This window comes from Lissotriton helveticus, chromosome 6, assembly GCF_964261635.1.
Source record: "Lissotriton helveticus chromosome 6, aLisHel1.1, whole genome shotgun sequence".
NCBI lineage: Eukaryota > Metazoa > Chordata > Amphibia > Caudata > Salamandridae > Lissotriton > Lissotriton helveticus.
The window spans coordinates 984411537-984436558 of NC_136067.1; the positions used below are offsets into that span (position 1 = coordinate 984411537).

At 41.3% G+C, this 25022-nt stretch overlaps 1 pseudogene; it reads left to right on the forward strand.

Moving 5' to 3' along the window:
• Positions 1–17368: 17368 nt before the first annotated feature.
• LOC144762575 (arf-GAP with coiled-coil, ANK repeat and PH domain-containing protein 2 pseudogene) lies at positions 17369–18271 on the forward strand (annotated as a pseudogene).
• The last annotated feature ends 6751 nt before the right edge of the window (positions 18272–25022 follow it).

Here is a 25022-nt window from a genome sequence, read left to right on the forward strand (position 1 = left end):
TTTAGCAAGTGCTTATCATCAAGTTGAATTGCACAAAGAATCCAAAAGACTTACCGCTTTTGTTACTCCTGAGGGCATGTTCCAGTTTTTACGAATGCCCTTCGGGTTAGCTAGTGCAGCTTCCGTGTTTCAACGTTTAATGATGAGCTTTTAGAAGAATGCAAAGGAGCGATTGCCTTTCAAGACGATATTTTAATATTTGGGAAGGATTGCATAGAACACGATAAGAACTTAGAATCTGTTCTACAGAAAATTGAGATGAAAGTTTTAACGTTGAAATTTGTGAAATGTAAATTTAGAGAAACTAAAGTAGAATATCTAGGTCATGAAATTTCGTGTGAAGGAATTAAACCTAAAGTTAATCACATAAGAAGCATTAATATGGCTCCCATTCCTACTTCTAAGGAACAACTGTTATCCTTTTTAGGTTTAACGGAATTCTATGGGAAATTTGTCAAGGACTATTCTACTATTGTTCATCCATTATGTATTTTATTGAAAAAAATATGTGAAATTTATATGGGGTAATAACCAACAAAAATCCTTTGATTTTTTAAAAGAGACAATTTCTGGTGCTCCATTCTTAAGACCTTTTAAGGTGGGTAATGAATGTAAAGTTTGTGTTGATGCTAGCAATGTTGGCCTTGGAGCCGTGTGGATGCAAAAAGATAAAGGAAGTGAATATGTAGTGTCTTATGCCTCTAGGTCGCTCCGTGACTCGGAATGTAATTATTCCACAATCGAAAAAGAGTTACTTGCTTGTACTTGGGCGGCACAACATTTTCGCCAATTTTTATGGGGTATAACATTTTCTTTGAGAACAGACCACAAACCTCTTGTCAATATGTTATCAGTGGGAGGTGGAAGGACGCTTACAGCACGTTTACCTAGGCTTGCAGCTAAATTGCAGGAATTTAGGTGTCAAGTGATTTATGTTCCTGGTCGGTTAAATGTTCATGTCGATTGCATGACACGTTTCCCAGCTAAGGAGGTTATTAATTCTTCTGTCAATGAAGAATGTCATATTGCATTTACTATTGAAGATGTCAATTTAATTGGTGGAGATTTGTCTAATTACATTTCTGAATCTAGTTGGTTTGCAGCGATGGAACATGATGACATTTATAAGAAGTCCGAGTATTTTTGAGCAAAGATGGCCTGAAGAAAGGAAATTGAGTGGTGATTTAGCTTCTTTTTGGAAGGTGAAGGATGAACTTATGTTGAATCAGATAAATGATAATGAGAGCTGACAAGATTATTCCTCCTAGGGATTTGAGAGAACTTATTTGCAAACTTGCCCATGAAGGTCACTTTGGAATGTCTACTACAAAGAGAAGAATTAGGGAGTTTTATTGGTGGCCTTGGTTAGATGGTATGGTGGATAGATGGGTCAGAAACTGTTCTCCTTGTTCTTTAAGTGATAAGTCTGCTAAAGCACTATCTGTTGGAGTTACTCCCATTGAATTTGCACAAGGGCCTTGGAGGAAATTAGGCATTGACATTATTGACCATTTAATTATCAATCAGGTAAAGAATTATTTGCATTAGTGTTGATTGACTACTTTTCTAACTGTCCGGAATTAAAGATTGTGGAAAAGGTTTGTTCTGGGAATGTAATTGAGTTTTTGGAAGAAGTTTTTGCTAGAGAGGGTTTACCTAAAGAAATTGTTTCCGACAATTGGCCACAATTTGTAAGCAAAGAGTTTGAATCTTTCATTTTAGATTGTAATATTGTACATAAAAGAGTTTCTAAGTATTTTCCTCAAGCTAATGGTCAAACAGAAAGGTTCAATAGAGTTGTGAAAGAGTCTTGTCATTGGCTGTTAGAAGTGGACTTAAATGGAGGAAAGCTTTGCAAGCTACTTTATTAACTGATCGCACTTCTCCAAATTCTGTTACTGGGTTGTCTCCTTTTGAAATGCTACGTGGTAGGAAACCTGGTTCAAAGTTGATGCCGTTGTGGTTGAATACCAAGAATGATTTTGATTCTAAAATACATTTTGATGAGGTTAGAGTCCGAGTAAAAAAAATTGCAGGAGAAAATGTTACAAAACAACAATTAAAATTGTCTAATGGTTCTAGATTAAAAGTCTGTGATTTGGTTCGGGTGAAGTTTGGAGGACAGGTAAACAGAAGACAAGCCAAATGGTCTGATCCTGTGAAAATTACTGAAGTTTTTAGTAAAGCAGCTCGTGTGGAAGGTGGCAAGATTTGGAATTTTAGACGTATTTCTGTCTGTAATTCACTAAATTCTAATTATTTCACCCCAATCAATTTTAAGTCACAAAATATCAAGAAAACTCTTTCAAGTCCTTTAGTGGACAAACATGTTGACAAAATTTCAGATTTTTCAGGTTTTGATGAAGTTTCTGATCATTTGGAATCTCAAGAGAATGTCAACAGTGAGATTGTTCCTGTGAATTACAATATAAATGTTGGTGATTCCGTTGATTGTAATATCATTAATGATAGTTCAAACATCAATCAAGAACTTGATGTTATTAGGAAAAGTGTGCATGTTAAGCATGTTCCTAATAAGCTTAGGGATTTTGTCCGTTTCTAATGGGTTTTTTTTGTTTGTGTATTATTATTATTTTTTTTAAATATTTTATTTATTTTTGTTTTTTCAGAAGGGGGGGGTGTGTAGTATTCTAGATTATAGAATGTAGTGGTTATAGAATGATGTTAGGTCACTATGTTAGGTCATAGTGATAGAGCGCGCAGGTCACCTAACCAACAATTTTACCATATACGTATCGGGCCCATAAATTTCAATTTACCATATTTATTAATCAGGTGACCTTACACTCTACTACCAGTAACCCTTGTTCCTCCCTATTTATTCCTACTGTACCCAACTTACCAATCCACCGTTACGGGTACCTATGATCGCAATGGATCAGGGAGCTAGCTGTAAAAGAAAGGCAGACACAAAAATACCTTTTTATATTTGCACTCATAAAATAATCACAGACTCGGGAAGTTTTAAAACCTTTATCTAGTTTTCTTCAATCTCAGAAAGCATGTGGTTTACAACAATTAAACTATCAATAACTGAAATTATAAAGAGCACATATCCATATAGAAAGTAAATCAAGCCAACCATTTACGAATCTAAAGGAAGGTAAGAACAGAAAACATACTAAAATAGGTTTCAGAGTTTAGACTCAGTATGTTGTCTAAAGGACGGGAAACATAAGGAATATACTAGAATTTCACAGTGAAATATTTCCCCATGAAGAGGAACCATAGGTAAAGTAAGAATAAACCATACTAATAAAACAGTGCAATTACTTGAATTTACTAAAGGATGGGTAAAGAAAAGGAACATCTATATATCACGAACTAAAAAGGAATGTACTTGAAGAATGGGTAAGACAATGGACTATGATAAAATAACAATGATAAGATATGACCTACTCATTTAGTGGTGCGAAAAAAAAACCATGGAAAACAAATATGCAAGAGTATGACTTTATTAAAACAAAGAAAGGAAAATAGGAGATGCAGAATAGATGTCTCAGCTCTATATTTACCTAGTATGGTGTGAAGACCAACCCTGGCCACGAGTCAGTTAAGGACGGGAGGGACCCCAAGGAAGGACAGTCATCAGTGGGACAGCAGGTGCAGAATGGACACCTCAGGACAGGACAGGAAACCCAGAAAAGGATCAGGACAGGACCACCAAGGTAAGACCAGCACCCGCAGTTTGGAAGAAACGCCTGCGCTCCACCCTCTCTGCAGCTATCAGCCAGAACCCCGATTGGGTTATCGATTTCCCAGCAAAGTGCTCCGCCAGCACTTTAAGGTTTCTCAGCAAAAACCCCTTGAGTCTATGGAAATTTCAGACAGAGAGCTCCGCAGCCCTCTGTATTAATCACCTATTGAGTGTGTTGGGTCAGTGACAGGTCAGCTATTCGGACAAGTCGGACAATTTCTCTAGCTAAACCTAGGCTAGTTATACTGTTTTCGGGTCAGTGTACCACTCCCCAAATGTTGCAAGTGTCAGAATCCCACATTTCGATTGGTCGCCAAGTAGGATAGGTCAACACACCAATCACACTTCATTTCTACAAGCCTGCATTAACATACTCTGGGACCGCCTATCGATTTTGGGGTTCCCATGACATATTTTACAGAATACAATGAATAAAATACAATTGTTGCATTTGCAGGACAGTTCAGCTTCTTCTGCTAGGCGAAGGTGCATCTTCCCAGGCACATCTTGGCTGGGACCTCTGGTTGGCAGGGATTCAATGCCACCGGCCAAAGACTGTCATGTGCAGAAAAGCTGTTCAATATGGAATCACGAGTGTTTCTCAGACCCTCAAGAACGCGGTACATGAAAAGTAAGCGAAAACAAATTAAAACACAGAAATACATGATTACACTGTATACCATGAATAGCTACTCTATACCCCTTTACTTTATATAAACTATGGCATTATGTTTTAATGCAAATTAACAATAACACAAAAGCAGCAGCGCAAGCTTCACAATGTGAGGACACAAAGCGGCCATCTTGATGCTAATGTGCAAGCGCAAAGATTCCCACCAGAACTGCAAGTACGTCACGTCACGTGAGTGTGACTAACACATGCACAGAAGAAACCCTGCCAAGCAGCGGCCATTTCTAATGACAAGCGTTATTAAGTTTTAGTAAACACATAGGCAAGCCTCGCTAGGACATCCCAAATGTCAAAATAAAGGGAAGTTAGTAAGACAAAACATGTTGGATTACTCTGTTACATGTTATTCGAGGTTCATGAATTCAAGCAAGTCGCGTAACGTGCGAATCCTTGCTCCATCAATCCCCTCTTTGATCATATTTACTATCATCACAAAACTAATGGAATCAGATGCCAACTTTCACAATTTTCCCAATTCGATCTCCTCCAACATTCGATTCAATTTCTCTTTCGTATCTTTGTTAGGGTGAGAATTCTTCACCCTTTTATAAATTTGATTATTCAGTTCCTCTAATTCAAGTTCATCCACACTCCGTTTCACGCCTCTTTTGTTCACGGTATATTTCTTCTGGTGTTTGCGACATTTGCAACAGACAAATATGAGGAGTATAATAAAACCTATTACTGCAATTGGCATCAGTACCTTGAACAAAAAACCTTTACCTAAATTAGAAACCAATGACCTACAGTGGAGAGACCATCAGTACGTCTCTTCCAGGCACTATCAACCTCCAGTGGTTTGAGTTCCTTTTCTAAATTTGTAATGTTCCTCACATACCTTTTGAGTTGCACACTTTTGTCCGGTATGTAAGTGCAACAATGTTGCGCTTTCAACTTTCGGAAGACTCCGCCCTCTTTTGCTAATAAGGTGTCAAGAGCAAGTCTGTTCTGCAAAACCATAGATCTGATCGCAACCATTTCGGTATTGACCATCAGAAATCCACTAGCAGTGTCAGTAGACAACCGATCCACTATTGTTGACAATTTGCAAATTCTGTGTGTGTTCAGAACCACTCCCACTGCAGGTATCAATGCACTAAATATACTACCCATTATTTCACCTACACTTTCTCTTTTACTACGCACCAAACTGTTAGTGTTTTCATTGCTTCCAGCAATTTCATTCACATGGTATATTTTCTGGAAGACAATTCCAAAATAGCAGCTTCCATACCAGTGATCCGGCAATTTGAAATAAGCCTTGTTTCCACATATGTAATAAATTCCGGGAAACAGAGGTTCTGACCCATTTTTGAAACCCCAACCTCCAATTACCTTGTAATTGTGTTCACATTGACTGGAACCAATGAAAATGTTATTATAATAACTAGTCTTTTCTCTGTGAAGACAAAGTTTCCCTTTTCTCTCGAAATCCAGCAACAAAGCAGGACTAGCCCCACCATTTGAGGTGCTTCCCATGTTTTCAGCCCACTTAGGAGCTTTCTGCCTTTTATCATTCGCTTTTCTTTGGAAACTTTCTCTTCTTTTCTCAGCCATGTTTAAGAACACTTTCTCTTGTTCATGCAATGAACAGGTCAAGTTATCTCTGTGTGCTTCACCTAAATCTATGGTAACTATAGTCAGAAAATATTCCCCCATATAACGTGTTACATCACTTTTTCTATGTACAGGGTTCAGATTTCCACGTATAGGAAGTTCAGAAAATATCACGTCTGAGTTAGAGTAATAGTACTGTAACGGTCTTCTTTTGTAAAATAAACTAGCTAAAATACTACAGGAAATTCCATATGTTAGGGGCAAGTGATGGTATGTCACTCCCTCAGCTACAGAAGTAGGTAGCTTCATGCAAACGTAACAGTCTTCTATATCCATGGTTTCTACATAATGCACTAAAAGGTTAGTGAATACGTTTAAATTAGTCTGGTTCTTGATTCCGTGAAAATGTAGTCCTTCCTCATCTGGTGCTTCTAAGTCCGATTTAGTTTGTCTAATGCTAAGTGCTTTCTCATGTCCTTCTACACTTTGTGATGTCACTTCATCTGTATTTTTAGTCTCAGTCTCTGTGATGTCAGTATTAGTACTTTTGCTCATCATATAAGGAATAGTAATGGTTAGTCCTATCCATAATATTAACACTAAGGCTACACTACATATACATACTTTACAGCATGTTTTACAGCAATTACGTTTAGGTCTTCCATTCACACTTGAATCAGACATTTCTGCTCAAAAGAAGCTTTTCTCAACCCCTCTTTGTAACTTTGCACAGGTAGCTTACACTGAGCAACTTTCAGGTTGGTTCTTCTTCTTCGGCAGACTGATCAGCCGTCACTTCTTCGTCACTTTCGTCATTTATCTCAAGTTCCTCAAATTCTTCTAACACCAAGTAAGTCCATTCAGGATCCTGATATTTTTCGTTCAATCTTTTTATTCGGTCACTTCTTCGTTTGGAGTTTTCTCCAGTTTGCTCTGTTTTACTGGAATTTTGTATCTTTGCTCAAGTTTTTCTTCAACTGTTTTCAATCTTAGTCTCAGTCTTTTAATGTACCATGGTTCTTTATTCTTTTTCTTGAACCTTTTAGCTGGCACTGTGGTTTGGCTTTCTTCTAATGCTCTCTTATTTTCGTTTTGTTGTGGCACTTCTGTTTCTTTTTCCTCCCTTTCTATCTGACTAGTCCCAGGTCTTATTTCAGTTTCTTCTGCCTGGTTGCTAAGCTGGCCTTGTTCAGGTGTAGACTGGATTTGACTTTTAGATGTTTCAACTTCTGTGTCCTGAACACATTCGTCTAATTCTATCTGATCCTGTGCAAGCACTTCGAACCTTTGATTTTCTTCCGCTTGAACTTTCGCCCTTGTTTCTGTCTGTCCCTTTTCGATCTCAGGAGTTCTTGGAGGTGTGTCAATCACCTGTTCTGTCCCTATCTGATCTTCTTCTTCATCAGATTTGACATGGATTTCGATAATCTGATTGTCTCCTCCTATTCCTGTCTCTTCCTCACTATTCCACTCTCTGTCTGAATAGGTTTGACTTCTTGTTCTTATGGGATCATCTGTCAGGTCGATTATAGGTATCCACTCATCTTGACTGGTGCTCGGTTGTTCGTCATCAGCTATTTCAGGACCAACGTCTGGAGACCCCTCAGCTGGACAACCTTCAGCGTCAGTTTTCTCGTCTTCGGTCACCTTCTTGGTGTGGCTAGCATGAATCCACTTCGGCACACCAGCACACTTCACCGCTGTTGTGGTCACCAGAATCACTTGTCTTGGTTTTCCCCACTTCGGTGCAAGGCAACTTGAACGAGTGTGTTTCTTGAGTACCACCCAATCACCTGGTTTCAATTTATGGACTGGAGTTGCTGGACTGGCGACGGCGTCTTCCCCAATCTGGTGAGAGATAGAACGCACTTGGTCACCCAGTTGCTTGCAGTACTCTAGTACCAAATCATCAGAAATGCTTATCAGTTTGTGTCCTGGTACCCATGCTTGTCTCATCACTCTTCCCATCAGGATCTCATGGGGACTCAGGCCTGTATTTCGGTCTGGAATACTTCGGATTCCCATCAGAACAAGAGGTAAAGCCTCTATCCAATTCATGCCAGTAGACTCACACATCTTTCCTAGTCTTGACTTGATAGTGCCATTCATCTGTTCCACCACTCCAGAAGCCTCTGGACGATATGCACAGTGCAGCTTTTGTGTAATCCTGAATGCTTCACAGAGCTGACCAACTATTTCATTCTGGAAATGCCCACCTCTATCTGATTCAATTGTGCCTGGGACCCCGTACCTAGGTATTAGTTCTCGCAGTAACAACTTGGCTACAGTGATGGCATCATTCTTCTTGGCCGGGTAAGCTTCTACCCATTTTGAAAATAGGCAGACAATCACAAGGACATATCTCATTCCTTTACAAAGGGGTAACTGAATGAAGTCAATTTGTAATCTTGTAAAAGGACCTCCTGCTTTCCCAATTTTACCTATTGCAACTACTGTTTTCTTCCCAGCGTTGAATTGCTGACATGTCAAGCACCGCTACCTTCCTAACTTTGAGCTGAACTATGTCTGTTGGAAAACACGAATCATGGCATCCCTACCAATGTGTGCATTTCCATGTATTAATCTGGCCATAGAAGCAAGCAGGCTGTCAGGCAACACAGGCATACCATCAGGGCCAACAATGACACCATCCTCGTTTCTCTGTTGACAACCAAACTTTCTCCATCTTCCCTTTTCCTTTGGTGTGCTGCATTCTGTAAATCTCTCAATTCCTCCCATGTAGGCACATTCTCAAACACCATAAATTGGCAGCTGTTTCCATATCCCCCCAATTTGATATTGACAGACATTCGATGTCTGGCACAATGTTGGGCTACTTGGTCAGCATATCGATTACCTACTGTCACATTGTCGTCACCAGATTTGTGAGCAGTACACTTGACCACTGCCAATTCTTTTGGTAACTGTATTGCTTCCAGTAATTCCTGAACCACTTTCCCATTTCTGATAGGAGTACCTGAAGAAGTCAGAAACTCTCTTTGCAGCCACAATTGGCCGAAGTCATGCACAACCCTGTAACCATATTGACTGTCAGTATATACGGTTACTCTTTTATTTTTCCCAATTTTACAGGCTCTTGCCAATGCAACCAATTCGGCTACTTGTGCAGACTTTACTCCAAATAGATAAGATGCTTCTATTGCACGGGATACTGTGACTACAGCATAGGCAGCACTTAGGCCTCCATTTTCATGTCTCAGACATGAGTCATCTACAAACAGTTCGTAATCTTCTACAGTCAGCGGCATTTCTTTGATATCTGGGCGTGGTTTGGTACTAAACTCAGTCAGGTCAATGCAGTCATGCCCAACCTCTCCCTTCGCTTCTGCAATCAGTGACTCAGGTAATAAGGTTGCTGGATTCAATATGTTACACCGAGTAATGACTACATTTGCAGCACCTACAAGAATACTCTAATACTTAGTCAGCCGACTAGGTGTGAGATACTGGGTCTTAGTTCTGGTCAGTAGGATTACAACTGCATGTGGAACATACACAGTTACAGGATGTCCCATAATAATGGATTCACTCTGTTCAAGACTCATGCAAGTTGCAGCTACTGCTTTCAGACATCCGGGTAATCCAGCAGCAACTGGATCCAAGGTAGCAGAAAAATATGCTACTGGACGTCTTGTCAAACCATGCTCCTGAGTTAGGACCGACAGTGCACAAATATCTCGTGTGTCACAAAACAGTGCAAATTCTTTCGAATAATCAGGCATTCCCAAAGCAGGGGCTGTACACAGACATTCTCGTAATTTCGTAAATGCTGTCAAGCTTTCCTCATTCCATTCCACTGGGTCCTTTACTCCTTTCTTTGTCATTTTTATCAAAGGTTTTGCTAGGACTGCAAATCCCACAATCCACTGTCTGCAGTAACCTACGACCCCAGTGAACATTCTGACTTTTTTCTGAGTATTGGGTAATTGCATGTTTCGAATTATTCTGATTCTTTCTGAAGTAACTTTCCTGACTCCCTTTTCTATCTGGTGCCCCAGATATTTTACTGAATTGGTACAGAACTGTAGTTTGTCAGGGGATACTTTATGTCCTCCTTCACCTAAATAGTTCAGTAAAGCAATGGTGTCAGTCACACAGTCTTTCTGACTTTTAGACGCCACCAAGAGGTCGTCTATATATTGCACCAGAACTGATTCTCCTGGTAAGACCAAAGATTCAAGCCACTTTTTCAGAATCCGATTAAATATTGAGGGGCTTTCTGTATACCCTTGAGGGACGCAATTCCAGACGAACACGTGACTGTCGAATTCAAATGAGAAAAGAAATTTGCTGTCTGGATGCAATGGGATCGAAAAGAATGCATGACATAGGTCAATCACGGTGAACCACTCAGCATTCCATGGGATTTGGTACAGGATCACTGCTGGGTTCGGAACAATAGTACAGCAAGGTACAACGATTTTGTTTACCTTTCTCAGGTCCTGCACTACTCTGTACTTACCACTAGGTTTCTTGATTCCAATTATGGGTGAGTTACATGGGCTATCAACACTTCTTGTATAATGTTTGCTTCTAGCAATATTTTTATTTCAATGGCAACTCCTGCTTTCACTTCTGCACTCATTTTGTATTGTCTAGTATTTGAGTAAACTGCATCTTCCTTTATAGCTATTTTAATTGGGTCTACATTTGCCATTAATCCTACATCTTTTCCAGTAAAGTCCCATACTTCTGGTTTCACTGTCTGTTGGAGTTCTTCAGGTAAGTCTTGTATTGTCAGTCTTTTAATTTCTGAGTCAGGTCTTATTAACATTAGTTTGTATATTCCATCTTCGTCTGGGGTTTGAATTTCGATGCCCTTTGGTGAGCAAAAGATGGTACAATTCATTTTGCACAACAAATCACGTCCTAATAGGTTTACAGGACTGGTGTCACAGACAACAAATCTATGCATTTCTTTGAAATTCCCTATTGTAATCTCCATGCACTCAGTAACTGGGGTACTATTCAATTGATTAGATACACCCACCACTTGGATTGCTTCTCCCGAGAGGGGTAGGTTTGGAACGTCTGCTGTTCCTACAGTAGAACCGGTAGCCCCAGTGTCCAAGGTGACATCATTTCCTTCAACCTTTCCTTCAATGTATGGCCCTGACTGGTCTACCGGCAAGGAGGCACCAAGTACGCACTCCTCGTCCTCCCCCCTCAGGCCCGTCAGTATTTTTCATCACAGAGGAAAGTATCATTCAACAGAAATTGCGAAGTTGCTGCATTTCTATCCTCTTTTCCTCCCCAAATTTCTATGTCTTCACCCTGCGGTGCCTTTCCTTTAAAATTCGGTCTAGGTGCACGAGGCAACTGACTCGATTTTACCTGTTGCTGGTTCTTTCTCGGTTTTACATTCTGCGTCTGTGGATTTAAATCAGTGGTTTGGGGGTTATTATTCTGTGCGTATGGACACTCGTCTCTCCAGTGCCCTATCTGTCCGCACCCGTGACAGGGAAACTTCTTTTTGGCTTCCTCTCGGCTCATTTTCACTTTGGGCTTCCCTCCACCCCCAGAACCTTGATTTTGGGAATTATTATTCATTTTACCCAATTGCTTTTCTTGTTGTTCAGCTAGTTTGACTTGTGCCCACATAACCTTTTCCTTTAAAGCCTTTCGCTTATAAGCCATCTCGTCTTCGCAATACTTTGCGTATCGCAAGACTTCATCTATTTTCTTAGACTGCCAACAGATTTTATTGTCTTTGATCCACTGGCAAATTTCAGGTCTTAAACCATTTACAAACCTGTAAATGAAGTGGGTCATATCCTTCATCTCGATGTTATCTATACCGCTGTATGTTTTAAATACCTGTAGCAGTCTTTCATAAAAGGAATGCACAGTCTCATCTCTTTCCTGTGTAGTTCTATCTATTCTGGTCCAATCAGTTTCCTTTCCAGGCACCTTTCCCTTCAGGTGTAACATTACCTGATAGTATTTTTTCATTACCTCATCGGAAGGAGCTCCTGTAGTAGGGTTCCTCGGGTATTCCTCACTAGGCCAACCAATGGCAATTTCACATTCTGTCCACCAATCTACGGGAACTACTATATCGAAAAACCCATCCAGATCTTTCCACAGGCATTTTTGTACTTTCACAAACCTTTCTACCTGTCTGTACCACTCCACGGGTTTTTCTCGTAATTTCGGAAAGTCATTAGTAAAGGACACAATATCCTGTCTGGACCATGGAACATGCACATACTTTCTACCTGGCACTTCTCGCATAGGATATAACTGTTCTGGCTTGTCAGCTTCCTTTAAAACAAACTCAGAAGTCATCTGTTTGGATCCACTCTCTTCCTTTTTCTTTGCCCACCTGGCTTTCTATTTCTCTAAATCTCCCCATTTTTGTAACACGTTCAACAATTCCTTGATCTGTACCTTCTTTCCTGACACATTCGTATTCTCTAGATCTTTGTCTGAGAATTCTGCTCTGTAGAGTTTCTGTAATGGCTTTGATTCCCAATATCTATTCCCATACTGGCGGCAGTGTCTGTTAATTTCTCATGGAACACTCTGGTATTATGGGTAAGACTTTTACAGATAAATAGAAGCTCTTCCTCGGAATAGGTATTTAATTTGTCTAACCCCACATTTCCGGCCATCAGTTCCTCCATTGCTATTCTCAGTTTGTAAATATCTAAGGGTTTTGACTGAGGAGTTTGTCTCTCTAATTCTCGACTCTATCTTTCAATCTCTTCAGGAGTCACTACTGTGACACTTTTAGTACCTGAAGTTGATTCCATTTGAATTTCTCCAGTATTAAAAGGATTATGTCTCCTCTGTGAAATCCTTCCTGGGTCCCTTATCGGTAAATCCATCAAAGAAACCTCAGATTCACATTCACTCGTCTGATCATCTACAATTAAGGGCTATTTTCTTGGCTGCACTACAGTTGGGGTAATGATCGGAGTCTTTGGACGGCCCTGTCTATCCCCATACAAAGGAACAACTGGTCCAATAGTCACTGGGATTGTCAAGGCTTCAGGGCTAGCATTTAACTGGGAGATTTTTGGAATTATTTCGGTTCTTTGTTTGGCTAGAGCCTCTCGCTCCTTTTCCTGCAATATCCTTTCCAAGGAATTCTCATGCAATACCTGTGGAGTCAAAGTTGGAGCACAACTCGGGGCAGTGGGATGCGTCATACTTGGTCCTTCACCATAATTAGGTCTTGAGAACGGATTTCCTGTGCTTAAGGTTCTTGCCTCACCCTCGTAAGGAGGTCTTGGACAGAAGTCTCTCTCACCTGAGTATCTTGACTCTTCACTAAACGGTGGTCTTAGACAGGTATCTCTGGCACCTATGGGTCCTAGGCCCTCGTTATAGGAAGGTATTTGACAGCCGTCTCCTACATTTACAGATCTAGTCCCTTCCTGATAAGGGGGTCTTCGGGAAGCATCCCCTACACTAGAGGATCTGGGTCCTTCGTTATAAGGAGGTGGATTCTTCATGAACAAGTCCTCCAAATAATCGTCATCCGATGCCCCACTAGTTACCCAGTGTTTGGTCTTTTCTGCCTTTTTCTCTCCCACTGGTTCTCCTAGTGCCATCATAGGATACAGTCCTTCTACTATCATATTCTGTCTCCATTGTTTCATCTTTTTATCTCGGGTCTCTTGCTTTAATTTTGGATACCATTTGGTTAACCCTTTGTCCATTTGGGGCTTGTCTCTCTCAAAAGCCTCTATCTCCCATTCCTCTAAAGCTTCATACTGCGTCAATCTGGGTCTGGGATGAAAATCATTCATTCGGGTTCTCAAATTAAATAGAACCCTGCCATTAAATGTACCTTCCAATGGAAAATTCCATCATCTTTTGTGTATTCCGCCCAATTTTCCAACCATACACATGAATGGTACCCCTTATCAAAAATCATGAAAGATGCGGGAGTATTTGGTGGCGGAATGACAACACCTTCTCTAGTTTTAATAGGTTTGTCTTTCTTGAAATAATTCTTCCCTTTGTTTACAAGGGTCAATTTTCTCTTATTTCCGTCCATAATGCTGGTGTTATGACCCTTCCACTGATCGTTTTCAAACCCTAAATGTCTTGGATCAGGTCTAGTCACTGGCCTATACGTATGCCACATATAACTTCCTACAAGCGACTTTGTTTACAAAATCACTCCCAATCCAAATGCGGCTTTTATTTTCGTGCAACCAAATCAAATGCACGGTTTCAAATAATCTCGACCAATGGGTGCGCGGCTTTTTCGCGAGACAGGTTCTCACACTTCGGCGCTCACCCCTCCTTTACAATTCCAGCTCCGCTACACACCCGCTGTTTCGACCAATACCAGCGCGGCACAGAGTGACGTCAGAGCAGCTCCGCAACTGACTCCCTCGTTCACAAGGTAACGGAAACTTAATTTCTCTTTTAAAGTGCAAGTGCTTTGGTAAATTAACAACGTAAACACATTCACCACTGTACTCGAGTGTCTAGAAAGGAAAGATACGTTTTACTGCAAGTAAACTTCTTCTGTCTACTTTTCATAAACTACGGATAGATCTCTTCTGCCTACCCTTCACTCAAGCATTAGAGAACCTGCTACTTCTTTTGACTCATCCACTTCTTTTCGGGATATATACTAAGTCTAAAGTTTCACTAGTGAACCCCTTTGCTATCACCCAAGCTCCGACGAACCTGCTACTCCTTCCGTGTGATCCTTACTAGGTTATATCACAATAGAAGTTTTGCCAGCAAACTCGTTGCTATCAATTATTCGAACATACATTCAGAAAACCCTAATTAGTGCTTGCAGTTCTGCCTAACCTGCACCAATTTTCCTCAAGCCAATGACCTCAGTACGGCGTGGATTCTCCTCACCACCCGCTATTCAATTTTCCCGGGGATTCCAGACAAACATATAACAATCACTAACGAGTGGATTAGTACATTTATCAATATAACAGTAGAAAAACTAATTTAAAACATTTCATAATTTTCAAAGCAAAAACATTTCACGTGATTTATCAATTTAGCAGCAATGTAATGTTCACAGTTTTAGCAGCAAAAATCTTTATAGCAGCATCTGACCTACTTACCTATCTTAACTAGTCCTACCTAACTTTAACTAGTCCCTAACCATTGCCTCTGCTACCAGAAAATTACTGATAGAGTGCGCAGGTCACCTAACCAACAATTTTACCATATACGTAACGGGCCCATGAATTTCAATTTACCATATTTATTAATCAGGTGACCTTACACTCTACTACCAGTAACCCTTGTTCCTTCCTATTTATTCCTACTGTACCCGACTTACCAATCCACCGTTACGGGTACCTATGATCACAATGGATCAGGGAGCTAGCTGTAAAAGAAAGGCAGACACAAAAATACCTTTTTATATTTGCACTCATAAAATAATCACAGACTCGGGAAGTTTTAAAACCTTTATCTAGTTTTCTTCAATCTCAGAAAGCATGAGGTTTACAACAATTAAACTATCAATAACTAAAATTATAAAGAGCACATATCCATATAGAAAGTAAATCAAGCCAACCATTTACGAATCTAAAGGAAGGTAAGAACAAAAAACATACTAAAATAGGTTTCAGAGTTTAGACTCAGTTTGTTGTCTAAAGGACGGGAAACATAAGGAACATACTAGAATTTCACAGTGAAATATTTCCCCATGAAGAGGAACAATAGGTAAAGTAAGAATAAACCATACTAATAAAACAGTGCAATTACTTGAATTTACTAAAGGATGGGTAAAGAAATGGAACATCTATATATCACAAACTAAAAAGGAATGTACTTGAAGAATGGGTAAGACAATGGAATATGATAAAATAACAATGATAAGCTATGACCTACTCATTTAGTGGTGCGAAAAAAAAACATGGAAAATCAAATATGCAAGAGTATGACTTTATTAAAGCAAAGAAAGGAAAATAGGAGATGCAGAATAGATGTCTCAGCTCTATATTTACTTAGTATGGTGTGAAGACCAACCCTGGCCACGAGTCAGTTAAGGACGGGAGGGACCCCAAGGAAGGACAGTCATCAGTGGGACAGCAGGTGCAGAATGGACACCTCAGGACAGGACAGGAAACCCAGAAAAGGATCAGGACAGGACCACCAAGGTAAGACCAGCACCCGCAGTTTGGAAGAAACGCCTGCGCTCCACCCTCTCTGCAGCTATCAGCCAGAACCCCGATTGGGTTATCGATTTCCCAGCAAAGTGCTCCGCCACCACTTTAAGGTTTCTCAGCAAAAACCCCTTGAGTCTATGGAAATTTCAGACAGAGAGCTCCGCAGCCCTCTGTATTAATCACCTATTGAGTGTGTTGGGTCAGTGACAGGTCAGCTATTCGGACAAGTCGGACAATTTCTCTAGCTAAACCTAGGCTAGTTATACTGTTTTCGGGTCAGTGTACCACCCCCCAAATGTTGCAAGTGTCAGAATCCCCAATTTCGATTGGTCCCCAAGTAGGATAGGTCAACACACCAATCACATTTCATTTCTACAAGCCTGCATTAACATACTCTGGGACCGCCTATCGATTTTGGGGTTCCCATGACATATTTTAGAGAATACAATGAACAAAATACAATTGTTGCATTTGCAGGACAGTTCAGCTTCTTCTGCTAGGTGAAGGTGCATCTTCCCAGGCACATCTTGGCTGGGACCTCTGGTTGGCAGGGATTAAATGCCACCGGCCAAAGACTGTCATGCACAGAAAAGCTGTTCAATATGGAATCTCGAGTGTTTCTCAGACCCTCAAGAACGCGGTGCATGAAAAGTAAGCGAAAACAAATTAAAACACAGAAATAAAATATTACACTGTATACCATGAATAGCTACTCTATACCCCTTTACTTTATATAAACTATGGCATTATGTTTTAATGCAAATTAACAATAACACAAAAGCAGCAGCGCAAGCTTCACCATGTGAGGACACAAAGCGGTCATCTTAATGCTAATGCGCAAGCGCAAAGATTCCCACCAGAACTGCAAGTACGTCACGTCACGTGAGTGTGACTAACGCATGCGCAGAAGAAACCCTGACAAACAGCTGCCATTTTTAATGACAAGCATTATTAAGTTTTAGTAAACATCCCAAATGTCACAATAAAGGGAAGTTAGTAAGACAAAACATGTTGGGTTATTCTGTTACATGTTATTCGAGGTTCATGAATTCAAGCAAGTCGCGTAACGTGCGAATCCTTGCTCCATCAATAGAGTGTGGTGGTTGGAAGCTGTGGATGAGAGGACTGGTTGTGTTATCCAGTTGCTCCCTTGTGGATGTCAAGCTGTATCTTCTTTGGAATAAATCCTGCAACTTGAAACTGTGTTCCTGCTCTTATTTACCACAATGTGTGAACTGGGAAATCAAGTTATTATTGAATATATGAAGCTAAATTGAAAACCCTGGGATTAAGAAGCCAGACAATGTAGGTCCAAGACTGGAAAATGAGGCATATATCAGAGCAAAGTAGGTGTAAAAGAGGTTTGTGAATCAGGACTGTGTTGCTTCACACCCTCTTGATTGACAGAAAAGGCCTTTAACCAGTGCAAGAACGAAGACCTCAGTAGTTCTGAGAAGTCTCTGGCATCACAGGATCACTTCTCAACATCTTCCAGAAGATCAGTGAAAAGCAATGACAGTGGAACCCACTTCAGTTCAGATGGCAGTCCAGAACTCATTGCCTCTACTGTATCCTCAAACACTTTGTATGAACCAGTCCTAGAGGTCAAGAAGCAAGATTCTTCAGTATTTCAGGATTCAAAAAAGTTTCATCCAGGGCTGCACCGTTATCGAGCTGCGTATGAGAAAAGCCTTCCTCACATGGCCGAAGCATTGGCACATGGCGCAGATGTTAACTGCGTGAATACAGAGGAAAACAACACAACACCACTCATTCAGGCTGTGAATGGGGATTCTTGTCATTTGTGAGTTCCTGCTGCAGAATGGTGCCAATGTTAATGACATAGATCTGTATGGCAGAGGACCCCTGCATCATGCGACTGTTTTAGGGCACACTGGGCAAGTCTGCTTATTTCTGAAAGTTTGGGCAAATCAGCACGGCAAAGATGAAGAAGGAAAATACCCCTTGACTCTGGCAGTTGAAGCTGCAAAAGCTGATATTGTAACACTGTTGCGAGTGGCAAGAATGAATGAGGAGATGCGGGAATCTAAAGGACAATTTGGACAGCCAGGTGATGAGACCTACCAGGACAAAGTCCGTGATTTTCCACACATGGTATCCAAAATTCCTGAGAAATTAAACCGTTTCCAGCCGTCCGATACACCAAAGTCTTGAGTGATGTGGAGGAGAAACGTGTACCCTTGTCCTTACCCACATCTGCTGCTTCCGGAGTAAAGTGCCTGGTCCCTGACTCATTACCTGACTTGGGAAGATTAGTTTAATTACCGTACTGTATGGGACCTCCTAAAGCATTCGATTCACACAATGAATGTAGGGTCTTTTATAAGCAGAAAGACACCACGGTGCACCAGAAATTATGGATACCTCAGCAGCAAGTCTAGCAAAGGACTCCTTTGCTTTAAATGCATCAGGTTTCCCCATGTTTTGACTGTCTATTTCACCTTGTGGTACCACAGTGGAAGGACAAACAGATTTGAATGCTTTTCATTGTAAATCCTAAGTGGTGCAGATGCCATTCTATGTAGTGTGTGTCAATTCTGGCGCCTGTTTTCCATGTACAAAAGCACCAGTCCATGTTCTAAAATTGGTTGCACTTTCATTCTAGGTGGCAGCTTTTGAATATCTAATTGTAGTTTTCATGTCTTAGTCAAGAATGACTAGTTTGCCATTTCAATTTCTTACTTTCAATAATGGAGAAATCAGTTTTAAAAGATACATGTGGCACATGGTTAAATGGGCACCATGTAGCATTCCCGTTTATAAAGTTATTGACATTTTTTTTAAATTCTTTAATATAATTAATGGTATACAAAGTACGAGGTTTTCAGAATCCTTGCTAGCACCTTACTTGGATATAATGAAGGTAATTCTTGGAGCCAAATTAGGAAATTGCTAGGTGCATGTGTATCCAAAAAGGGCAAATTCAATTGAGTCACTTACCAGGCGCACATAAGTTCTAGTGCATCTGTACAGTGCTCACACAGTGGGACTAAACTTAGTAACTTAGTCGATTTTTCCAAATACTATGCACTCCAAGCACCATCTCTTGAAGCATCTCCAGTAGCGACAGCCTTTCTCCGTATCCATGTCATTTTGTTTCCCCATTAAATGCAAAACACGTGTTACACAAAACAAAAAGAGAAAATGCAAATAAATTAGTACAGAATCTTACCATTTTCAAAAAGGTATAGGAATGTTCTTCCAACTTGAGGGGAAATGTTATGCAAACAATTGTATGTAAACATTTTATTTCTTGAAGAGAACAAATTAAACAACACGCTGCGTGTTTTGAAACAATTATTTTCAAAAATAATATTGATTTATTACGTTCAAACTGGTAATTATGAGCCTTTAAGTGGTATAGGATTTGCAAAGAGTGGCGAGTTTTGTTTTCGTTTCTACACTTTTAAAGCACTTAGGCATAGTTAATTCGCTGCATGAATTTGGGGGTGGTCAATATACCTCTCATTTACAAGAACTGATGCAACGTCGCGCCTCAAGCCATTTAGCTGCAGAGAGCTGCATCATTTTCAAAGCACATGAATGCATCGTGTTGACAACAGTGGAATGCATGTGTGTGCTTTCTCCTGCGCTGGCACAAAATTTGCTGCCATTTGCCAGCGCAGGCACCCTTGAGTATTTATTCACGGATGCCTGCATTGGAGGGATGATTGTTTTTGTGCAGGAAGCCAAAAAACAATCAGTGATGATCTTGTTCTCTTTCTATGCATGCTGCAGAATATAGGACGCACCGAAAGAGAAAAGAACGAGGAGAAATAAAAGTATTTCTCCTCTTGCACCACTCCCACTCCTCCCCTAGGGAGGTATAGGATTCTGATGAATTCCCAGCTCTGCAAAACAATGTAAATCTGGGAGTGTGTCAGGTTGCATGAATGTTGCGTGGAAACACCCACAACAACACCCATGGAACGCCCCTTTCATCCAGAGTAATGTGTAAAAGGAACCCATACTTACAAGGTCATGAATAATCACACTAGGTAACTTTACGTGGCCTTGTAAATATGGGCAGGCACACTGTGCCGCCAGTGTGCTAAAAAAGGTGACACACCGGTGGCTCAACAGCCTTGTAAATGAGGCCCTATGTTTGCAGTGGCTTGGTGTACTCTCGTGGATTCTACGTTGAAATTTTAATCATGAGTCTTCCCTTTTGGTAAAGAAAGCTTTGCGAGTGAAGAAAATTTGTCACAGTTTTCTTTTAAAAGAAATTGTATCTGAAGAACCTATGATCAAACCAAATGTGGAATTCAGAATGCATCCAATCACACAAAAACCCCTACTCCCACAGGCACCTTTGTGCACACGTACATAAAGGCTCACGCACAGTGTACACGGTGGCCAAGGTAAGTGGACACCACAGGCTGAATGTAGGAAGGATACAAGAATGTTTTAGAACTCACTCCAGGAAGTATAGGGCCTCATTTATAATCCCATTGCTATTTTTGAAGCACGAGTGGTGCAGTGTGCCTGTCCATATTTACAAGGCTGCATAAAGTCACCCTAAATGACCTTTCATGCCCTTGTAAATATGGGACCATTTTACTCATTACTCTGAGTAAAAGGGGTGTCCATGGGTGCTGCTGCGGGTGTTCCCAAGCAACATCCATGGAACCTGACACATTCACAGATTTACAAAAACCTGGGGATGCATCAGAATCCTACGACTGCCCAGGGGCGGTGCAGAATTGGCACAAAGAGGACAAATACATTTTTTGCTCTTTCTATGTGTGTTGAATTCTGCAGCAAACATAGAGGAGCAAACCACCTTTATTGATTTTTTGTATGCAAGGAGGTGTCCCTTCTTGCACCTAAACAATGCAGGGTGTTAGGGTGAATAAGTTGGTGTAAGGCTGCTGTTTGTTCACCAGCACAAGGGAGAAGGACAGGAATGTGCAGCATCTTGTAGATACAATGCATTCCTACCATTTTATTTTGACTCATGGCAGTGCTGCAGGAATACTTGATGTGCTGCAGTGCATCAAAATATATTAAATGAGGGAAGTTTTTGAACTAATGCCTTCGCCTTATACCGGAAAATTGCATCCCTCCTTCTATCAGTAATTTGGCTCCACCAGTGACTCCATTCTTTTAGTGCTATTTTATGAAAGCACTAGCCCTGTCAACATAAAGAAAATGCAGGAACTTGTCAGATGGAGGAAGTACAATTTTCCTGAGGTAGGGAACAATATGAATGCTGAACTGTGAACATCAAAACACATTTTTAACTTTACCAGTGGGCTGCCATATTACTAAGCAGGTCTTCCTAAATTTAGTAATAGTAGAACTGATAAAAATCACAAACATCATTCAGTGGTGCAAGGGGTAACCGTGGTCCCTATTCTACTTCTTGCACCCTTATGGTTACCCCTTACTCTCAGAGCAGTGACAGCCTAATAACGTAGAAAAGTGCATTGATGAATATATTTCCTTGCCACAGTGTTTGATGAATGAATGGAAGTAGTATGGATGCAAGTTCTGCCACTGCTGGTAGGATTGGAACCAATTTCGAGTTCTGAGAGATCCAGTTGCCTTTCTTAGCGTGCCTTTCTCCTACAGATTTTTCACCTTTCCTTGAATATTAGAAGGTTAAAACCCCTGCACTGCAGCCTCTGTGGTTTAAATCAAGAACGACTACGGGTTAAATGTAGAAAAGAGAGGTATGACGAAGGCTGAGTGTGATTGGTTGCACCAATGACGGGGAGAAGGTATGTATGTCTTGTGATATTGGTGGGGATGAATATGTATGTGATAGTGAGGGGTATGTGTGTGTAAGGCACATATGTATGTGTCAGTGCCAGTGCTTGAAATAGGCGGAGCCTGTGTCACTGATGTGAGAGGAGGGTGAATGCACTTTTATGGAGGGTGTGTATGTATGTGTCAGTATTTATTTGTTCGTGTTTGTGTGTTGAGAAAACACAAGAGAGAGGGGTGTGCTCATTTGGCAGTACCCATGGAATTCACGAGTGTTGAAAAGCAAGGGGACATTGAGAAGCTGAAGAACATGCACTTGTCTGCAAGAGTAGTTTGTAAAGCAGTGTCTGTGAAAGAGTATATAAGTTGTGAGTGTATGTGTTACTGAGGGTGAGATGTATGGATGTGAGAGGGGGGAGTCATATATGTGTATAGGACATTAAGGTGAACATGTGTAGTAACAAGCAGGGTGGTGGTGTGTTCACAGAGCAATGAGGGAAAGAGGTGTGTAGTATGAGGGAGAGCTGTATGACTAAGGACCAAGAGAGCACAAAGGTGAATGAACTGGGCAGTTGAAAGGCAAAGGTACAGGGATGTAGGCCATGGGAGCACAATGGTGGAAGAGGCCAACCCGCTGTTGATTTGACCATGCTGCACAGTATTTCCTATACAATATCCCCAAGGTACCACCTCAGTGTATATAACAAGAAATAATGCACAAAAATCTTTTTTTTTAAAAGATCTTTTGCGTTGTAATAGCACTTACAACCAGTTTCACATGTACAATATTTACCAGGGACCACCAAGAAATGGGCCCACAGAGCAAAATCTGGATGATTTTTTTTTTTTTTTTTTTACATTTTTGGTATAACTTTTAGAATGAAATTGAATGTGGCTAGTCAAAGCCCAAAAGCATTTTAGCAGTTCTTGATTTTAAGGATGTTCCTGATGCTGAAGCAAAAACTGATTATGTCTGCATAATGACCTATGGTCACCCAAAGGAGCTTAGATTGACTATCAGAGATCAATGTGTCAACTCAACAAAATGCCGCTGGTACCTCTGAGGTGCCAGTCCAACAGTTGTGTCTGTTAATCTGCTGTGGAGTCCTGAGTGCTGAGAAAACTGCGTGAGTGTGGAGCTAGGAAATCAAAGGAGAACACAAGAGCTAGAAACTAAAGTAGACTCAAATGAAAGTTTTATAATTCATTTTTCTTTAATCCTGTATCTGTATTAACATAACAGGAGTTAGTCACATTTGCCTGAATACCCCTGCCTAGTGTTTAGGTAGGAAGTTCAACAAAAATGTCTACATCAAATTTCCAGAAAAGAAATGCTGCTCATTAAATATGAAAACTTAAAATAATTCTGAGGCTGCTCATATCACTTGAGTAAATGCTTACTATGTGATGAAGAAGTCATTCGTGGCCCATGCCAGCAATGCAAGCCAGATGGAACTTTCAGAATCTCCGCTGAACTGACTGCAGTAAGCTCCCGTCTGTCGATCCATGGCTCCTGAGTTGTTCTCAAGTCTCAGTCTGTTGGCCCTTCTACAGGCAGAGAGAAAAGTTCTGAAAGTCCTGCAAAAGGAGATCCACATGAAAGCATCCTTTGGAGTTTTTTTTATTTTGTTCTTCTATTTGGCTTTGTAGATCTCTTGTCAATAATGCTAGGTGCCAGTTTGAAGATCTTTTTGCAGGAAAAAAATACCTGCAAAGGTACATTTATTTCAGGGGTCTAGTGCACCAATACATCTTGCGAATGAACACATTTTTTGCCTGACTTCTTTGCACTTGTGAGGAAGGTTTCAGTTTTCAAAGATCTCACTACTAAGTAATAACTTTTCTTTACTCCTATTACTCTCACTGGCATGTAACAATGGTTCCAAGATGGTTGCAGCCTGCTAGATCTCCTGTGCAGTGCTGATCCCCTGACCCCTAGGGTGCTGATCTGGGTTTGAGCTGCTACCATTAGTCATGGAGATGATGAGCCACACACCAGCACCGCCCCTCAAATGATGCAGACTGCACCCCCGCCGCAGTGATCCTGGATGATGGAGCAAGTGCTGCTGGGCCAAGCAACCCTTGGTGTGCTCTCATCAGCGGGCACCATGCTTTACAACCAGAAGGAGTGCCTCCTGAACCCCAACCAGAGGTCACAGCTGGACCTGTCCCGCTGCAGTTGTGCCCAAGGGACCTGGAGGTGGGACCTTTCCGCACACTGGTGCTGATGTTCTGGACGGGGGAGCAGCTCCCTACAGCAGACTAGACCTCGTCTGACTTCTAATAGGTGTTGCTTCAATCTGGGCACATGGCACTACCTTGCAGACCTGGAATGGGTGAGGGTGAGGACAGCCCACTGACCCCCAAAGTGAAAGATCCTGCTACCAAATGACACCAGGGGGTTAGAGACTGCGTTCCCCAGTGATGACCGGGGAGACCCAGTTACTGGGATGCTCTGGAGGAATGGCCCTAGCCCACTGGTGAGACTGAGAAGTCTCTCTGTGAGCCCTTAAGGTGCCAGATGGATAGCACCCATGTAGCCCCGTCTGCTTCCCCTGTCGAAGCCAGCGAGACGTCCTCCACTTTGCTCAGTGCTTACTCCTAGGGATGTCAGCCTCTGATTCTGTGGACTACTTATTCCTCAGTCGCTGATGCAATCTAGCCTGCCTTTCCACCTTGCCAGCTAAAGATCTGCAGCATAGCCTTCAGGAGGGCACACCAAACCCTCATCATCACCTTGCTTCTCGCAAAATGTAAACGCAAGCCTAAGTCTCCTCATCAGAAGAGCTGCTGCAATTCTCTTTTTGTATTATGATATTTTGCTTCCAGTGTTACTGTCTGCCGCTATTCACAACTCAACATTCTGTCCAAACACCCCTCAGCCAGATCCAGTCGCACCATGCCATGATCTGTGACACCAGCCTCAAGTATGTCGCAGCCAGTGACAAAGGAGAGTAGTGGGCCATGGAGTAGAAAAAAAATCAAATGCAGATTGAGTGCCATTTGGTCATGAAAGAAATGTAGGTCCCACACATCCACTAAGTCATGGTCCAACATCTTGCAGGACCGCCCTGTTAGATCAGTTGCACAACTTGGATCTGCCAGAGTGGTTGTTGGGCAATATTTCAGTCGCCCCCCAGGAACAATAGGGTGTGACCAAATTCTGTGTAAGAGGCGGGCCAGGAATCTAGTCTTG